This window comes from Kryptolebias marmoratus, linkage group LG18 (assembly GCF_001649575.2).
Source record: "Kryptolebias marmoratus isolate JLee-2015 linkage group LG18, ASM164957v2, whole genome shotgun sequence".
Taxonomy (NCBI): domain Eukaryota; kingdom Metazoa; phylum Chordata; class Actinopteri; order Cyprinodontiformes; family Rivulidae; genus Kryptolebias; species Kryptolebias marmoratus.
Window position 1 is genome coordinate 19407421 of NC_051447.1, and position 7007 is coordinate 19414427.

Here is a 7007-nt window from a genome sequence, read left to right on the forward strand (position 1 = left end):
AATAATCTGAGGACGTTTGTCTTTTTATTGAGCCGCCGATGAAACTGAAGCAACCGGAGCAGAAAAAAACTATTTAAATTAAATTAATGTTTAACAGACGGACTCGTGTTTAAAGACTTTAGCCTGAAGGTTCGAACGCTGGGAGGAAACTTCGTCTCTTGGTTGGACTTTGGACCTGAAAGTGTCCATCATGTCCATGTATTTGGACTCGACTCGTCGTCGGTCCACAAACAGGATTTGGTTTATTTGCTCCTGTACTCGGCGTCCTCGAGTTTACACGTCGGAGCGTCGTTCTCTGCGTTTCCCTGTAAACGTTTCTTAAAACGGCGCCGTGTTTCTGACACTCTTTTAGAAGCTGTTCATGTCAAGATGGCTGCCACAGCTTATAGACTCAATCATAACTCAGTGATTCTTACACAAACTGAGCCACAGTTTGGTGTGGTTGTAGCTGAGAGTCATTCCCAACGCACACTTTTGCCCCTTTTCCACGGACCCTAAAGGTCCCGGCTCCACTCTACTCCGCTTGCTTTGCGCGCGTTTCCACCGGCATTTTTTCAAGGTCGGCCCTGCTTCTTTGGTCCCTGCTTCGGAGTCGGGCCAGCCGGGTCGGCCCTGCTTCGTGGGCGGAGCAAGCTTAGCTCCTGTTCACTCATTGGTCGTGGGTGTGGCCAGATGCGAGCATAAAGCGTGAAGGTAGGAATATAAACAACAGCGTTAGCTTACCCTGCAGCGTTTCTGCCGTCTGTCCCCCAGCTGAAGGCGCTGTAAAGCCTGAAATCTCCGGCNCATACTATAGTAAGGCATCCAAAATAAAAAAAACAACATACTATAGTAAGGCGTCCGAAATTTAAAAAAAACGACATACTATAGTAAGGCGTCCGAAATTTAAAAAAAACAACATACTATAGTAAGGCGTCTGAAATTTTAAAAAAAACAACATACTATAGTAAGGCATCCAAAATTAAAAAAAAAAACGACATACTATAGTAAGGAGTCCGAAATTAAAGAATATGCACATACATACATCTGTTAAACAGTGGGTTAACTTCGCCGAAACACGTTGTTTGACCTTCCTCGGTGTCCGTAGTTCCCTTGTAGTCCTAGCACAGCGCTGCGGTTATGAGCCCTGAACAAGCACGCGCGTTTTTTGCCACGTGACCGCCACGGAGACATAGAGGGAACGCGTCTCCACGTAACACCGTCTCCACGTAACACCGGCTCATGCGCCGGTGGAAAACAAAACGAGCGGAGCTGAGTAAAAAAAACAAACAAAGAAAAAAAACGTTCCCAGCTGCTGTGATTAAAACCAAATTACCTAAAAGAAGAGTTTTAACATGTTTATATGTTTAACTAACGGCGTATTTAAAAACCATCCGCGGACTTTACAGCAACATTCCATCAAGAATAAATAAGCTGAGTTGAGTTTTTTTCACGTTTAAGGAGAAAAAAACAAACTTTTCAGCGAAACTCACCTGTTTGTTTCCACCCCACCTGCAGCTCACCTGTTCGTTCCTAATGTCGGGTTTTCGGTGTTTAACAGTCTGATCACATTTTTTCCTTAAAAAAGTTCTAAAAGGTTCTGTTTAAAGCTCCGAACTCCGACCGCGTCCGGCAGACTTAGCCCTCAGAGCTATGGGAGCCCGTTTAGGACAAAAAAGAGAGGGTTAAAAAAATCCGCTTAGTACAGAAGTATAAAAAACTCTTTTTTAAAGGCAGAAAATGAATTATTTTTTTTATATTATTATGTTTAAGACATGTCAACAGAAAAAATAATCATGGTGTTTAGCATCAATAATAAAAAGACAAAATTAAATCAAAATATGGAAGCCTGAACAGTCCACAAAACTAAGGAAAGTAAAAATGAAACACCATAAAGTTTCCTTATAAATATAGAGAACCATGGAGGACCGAACAAACATAAAAGTAAAAAAGAAAAAAACTGCTAAAAAAATAAAATCAGTATGGAAGGCCATTTGTACCAAACAAAAAGCTTTAAAGTGGGAAAACTATACATGTGATTTTTTTTAAACAGTTTAATAAATACGTAAAACAAAAAAAAAGTGTATAAATGTCTTTGGAAGCTATTTGTGTAAATCAAAATTTACTAATAATTATGATGTAATGAAATTCCTCATTTATAAAAAAATTAAACGTCCAAAACAAAACACTAAATTTGTTTAAATACTTGCTCCAAAATAAACCTTTTGGACCATTTTAGGTGCCTGTTTCACAAGAAAAAAACAGTTTAAATGTGTCAAACTGAACAGAACGTTTTAAACTAATTTTGTTTTGTTTTTGAGCCACAAATTAAAAGCTGAAAAAACTTGTGACCCAAACTGTTACTGAATTAAACAAACGTCTCTAAGAAGTCATTTAACAAAGATCTTATCAGATATAACATATTTTTACCCATTTATTTACGGTTTGCAACAAGAGTTGAGGCTAAATATGCTATTAATTTTTTTTTTTTTTAACATTAATTTGATTCCTGGTTCTCAGGACCCCACACCTGGTGTTTCAAGACCCACATTGGGGTCTTGACCCCAACTTTGAGACCACCGACATACTTCTCTATAAACAAAACATCATGTTTACAACATTCCTTCATTTTAATAAAACCTTCAGAAAGTAATCACTGGATAAATGTCTTTAATCCAATTCAAGATGGCCGCCACAGCTAATCGCCCTCAGGCTTTAACTCGGTCGGTTCTAGAAACTGAGTTTAAGTTTGGTGAAGTAGGTGAGAGTCATCCTGAATACGTTTTGAGTGCTAATATTATAATAATCTAAATTTGACTAAAACAGCTTCAACTCAACTTTCCTTCAAAATAAGATGATCGAGGTTTAAAGCTCGGCGGGCGACATGCATTCCTTTAAGACGCTTCGTCTTTATGTTTTTAGTAGCGTCTGTCTCTCTGTGGACAAGATCAAAGGTCACAGATCAGCCTGGGCTGTAACTCTGCAGCTGGGTCAGGGGTGATCACCATTGATTTCAGGGTGACAGGTCAAAGGTCTGGGTCAGGTGGTCTTGCGCTCTAACAATCCATCCATTTTCTTTACCTGCTTCTCCTTTCCAGGTCGTGGGGAGTTGGTGTCCGTCTCCATTAGTCACTGTGTGAGAGACAGGGGACACCCTGGACATGTCTCCATGTGTACCTGTCCATCACAGGGACACATGGAGACAAACATTCACCCTCTCACTCACAGCTAGGGACAATCATAGAGTTCTATTCAGCCACGTAACGGAGGAAAATTAAACTGCACAGCTGGACACCTCTTAGGTCAAGGGTGATCACCGCTGATTTCAAGGTTCATGGGGTCAAGATCCCAGGTAATAATCTGGTTCTGATCCAGATTATGATCCTCTGAGGGCTTCTGGTTAAAAAATGTCTCAGTTTGTTAAAACTAAAACAAGAAACACAAACAAACATTTATTTTTTATTTTATTTTATTTTATTCAGAGACATCCTTCCAGAATCAGACTCCATTTATTTCCCTTTCCATCAAACATTCACCGAAGTCGTTTTACAAAACAAAAACACGAGTCAGAATAAAAAAACAACAAATAAAAGGCTGAACGTGACGCGAGGTCAGAGGTCAGAGGTTCGACTGAAGCCTGCAGTCGCAGCAGATCCAACATGGCACCCAGGTCAAAAAACAAAACATGAGACTGTAAAAAAAAACTGCAGAGACTTCAGGAGTTCAGATGTTACATCACTGCAGGTTTAAACATTAAAGGATTAAATCGTGTAGTTTCTGTTTAAATCTGCCAGACTAAGGAGGTAACGATGAACTGTGTCCTGTAGAGACAATAATGATGTCCTGAGGTTTGGAACCACAGTTCACACAATTTAAGAGCTTCAGGAAGTCTTATCCAGACGCAGAATTCCCAAAATTTGTTTAAATCCCAACAAGCTGTGTGAAAAGTCTGAGGATTCGTGTTTCAGAAACAAACAGACGTTAAAGATCCGTCAGCAGCTTCCCTCCCAGGATTTAAAGGTTTGCAGTAAAAATGAGACGTTTATCGACTTTAATCCCGCCGCCAGGTGACTCAGAGACCCAGAGACCCAGAGACGGGTTTTCAGATCAGAATCAGTTCGTTGGAAATGTCCTGAAGTCCAAAATCGTTCACTTCTGTGGTTTTATACATCAGAACGGAAAATCAGACCGTTCTGTTGTAGATTAGCTGCTGTGTTTGGGATCATTGTCCTGTTTGTCACATCTGACTCCAGAATCAGCCCAAACCATCAGCCCTCCACCACCGTGCTGACAGCTGCAGTGCATTCTGGGTAAACATCTGTCCTCTGGTTCTGCTCCAGAAGTCTTCTGGTTCCTTCAAGTTGAGCTGCCATGTTGTTTTTAGAGAGAAGAGGCTTTAACCTTTGACCTTTGACCTGCTGACTGAGGCCTGTAGGGTCTGAGATTGAGCTCACTGCACGGTCTGACCTTCAGGGTGATTCTGTCTTAAATGTTTACTCTTGAGAATAATCTTCTCTCAGTAGAACAATGAACTCTAAATGACCTTTGACCCTTCCCATGTTGATGAGCTGCTTCTCTGAGGTCATTGCTGATGTCTTTCCGCCTCGGCGTTGTGTTAACTCACCTGATTTTGGTTTCGTTTGTGCTGAATGAATGCAGGAGGCTTCAGTCGAACCTCCAAACCTCTCAGCTGCAGGTTTGTGGTTTCAAAGTCAAACTGGATCAACTGACAGACGAAACGTGTTTAAAGAACAAATTCTCATCGAGTGTTCAGCTCAGTTAGATCTTTTATGAGATCTTTTATGTGCTCCGAGTTTATTAATGTTTGTTTTATATTCCAGCAGGATTAAGATGGAGGCTCCACTGGAGGGCGCCAGAGGAACAGAGACTCTTCAAATGTAAGTAAAACTTTTAATCGTTTCAGTCGAGCCCCTTCATCTTAAACAACAATTACTTTAGTTGAACTGATGGAAACTACCAGGGTTCAGTTTTGTAACTTTTATTTATAGTAAGACAAAGTTTAAAAGCAACCTTTTCATTCTCAGTCATCAGGACATGGTAAAAACAAAAACTACACGTCTGTTTTTAGCTGAAGACTTGAGTGAAATTGGCGTCAATCAACTCTACGTTTGTGCAGCTATCATTCTAAAGATATAAATAGAAAAGTTTCCAGGGGAAACTTCAGTTTTCTGTTCTGCAGATTGCAATAGCAGAAGTTGGAGGAGAAGCCTGATTTTTTCTTTTGCACAGTCATACTGTACTGAAACAGTTAGTTTTGGAAAATATGTAAAAAAAAAAAAACATTCCACTGCAGTAGCAAGTGGACAAACTTACCTTGATGATAACATTGTGCTCAAAAAGGCTGAATAGATGAGGAGCACATGTTTGGTTCTATTCTTACTAATTCAAAAGCACAGTTTGTCTAATAGCACCATCTAGTGGTCAGACGCTAAGATACAGTTTGTTTTAGGTGTTGTACCAACCTGTTCATTCTAAATAAGATCTAGTTCCAGAAGAATTTCTTCCAGGCTAGAAATAATTTTTTCACAGTTCCAACATAAACAGCTGTTCATTGACCCCTGGAAACTATATCTTTAGAACGATTGCTGCACAAACATTTGACACCAAATTTGTGTGATTTGGAGAAGGTGGGGGGCCAATTTCAGAGGAGTTTCAGCTTTTAAAGCTGAGCTGTAAGGAGCTAAAAGTCATAATTCACAGAACAAGAGTCACACTTGTATTTCTTGATACAAACAAATATATTTTCATTTACAAGCTGCTTCTGGCCATCTCGGCTGCATTTGTGTGTGAATTTTGAGACACTTCTGACGTCTCAATTTTTTTTTTTTAACAAGGAATGATCAGCAACCAATTAGGTGTCTTACTTGTTTCAGCCAATCAGACCATGTGACTGCCGTTACAAACTAAAGAAGTAGTAATAATAGGAAATTGTTTCAAAGATCATCTGTGGATATAGTAAGTTGTATATCTGACCCATAATGCACCTGAAGTTGTTTGCCAACCGCCATAACAAAAAAACAGAAGTAGTAGTCTGGCAGTTGGCAAACAACTTCAGGTGCATTATGGGTCAGATATACTACTTACTATATCCGCAGATGATCTTTGAAACAATTTCCTAATAACTAATTTACTTTAGTTTGTAACGACAGTCACATGGTTTGATTAGCTTACTCTGATTGGCTGAAAATCATTCCCTGTTAGAAAACACATTTGTGGATTGAGACGTTAGGGGAGTCTCAAAACTCACACAATACAAGTGTGACTCTTGTTCTGTGAATTATGAGACTCTTTTAGCTCCGTAGGGATGTTCTCTAAGCTGGATTCACTTGCAGGAGAACATCTCAGCTTTAAAAGCTCCTCAGTTAACCCAAACGTCTTCAGCTGAAGGACAGAAGTTCAGTTTTTGTTTCTTTTCCTTCAATGTTCCATTCAACAGATTCTCTGCTGTCTTTCACCCGTTTTACAGATGAGTTGTTGGACTCTGAAACCCTGGGAACCAGCTGTGGCTGTTCTCCACTTCAATCCCTGGAGCGATGAAGTGCTGCAGGCTGACAGGTGAGCAACTTTCCTTCAAGATGTCTCCATCCACTCATCATGGGTTTGAATATTCAAACCCATTTTCCTGACAATAGGGATGGTGCTGCAATGTTTTCTCTTTTCCTCACCCATGCAGGACGTGGCCCTGAAGAACTCCCTGTGACGGTCCAAACTGAAGACCCCAGAGGGGGACTGGATGACGAAGTCCTGACGTACTTCGCTCACATCATCTTAGAGACCTGCGAAGGACATTAGCTACGTTTAACTTCACTGGAAGTAAAGTTATTGTATGAGATGTGAATTAAAACTTGCACTTCCTCAAACAGTGATTTCTGTGTTTCTTACTCAAACATCGTCCTCAGTGGCAATCGGTGCATTTGCACCAAAACTGGAAAAGGTTAGCTATCTCGGGGTTACCTGTCCTCTAACGAGATCTAGTTTCTCTTGAAAAGTTTGTCTTGAAACAAAAA

At 40.2% G+C, this 7007-nt stretch overlaps 2 long non-coding RNA genes across 4 annotated transcripts in view; one reads left to right on the forward strand and one right to left on the reverse strand.

The window, feature by feature from the left end:
- Positions 1-4324: 4324 nt before the first annotated feature.
- On the forward strand, positions 4325-6911 carry LOC119617956. The gene is made up of 3 exons (XR_005234446.1): positions 4325-4877; positions 6467-6555; positions 6674-6911. It is a non-coding gene; the product is annotated as an uncharacterized LOC119617956 (long non-coding RNA).
- Positions 4963-7007, reverse strand: part of LOC119617957 — a 3264-nt gene continuing 1219 nt past the window's right edge. For all 3 annotated transcript variants that reach the window (XR_005234449.1, XR_005234448.1, XR_005234447.1), the window contains one exon: positions 4963-6994. This is a non-coding gene — a long non-coding RNA (uncharacterized LOC119617957). The remainder of the gene's footprint in view (positions 6995-7007) is intronic.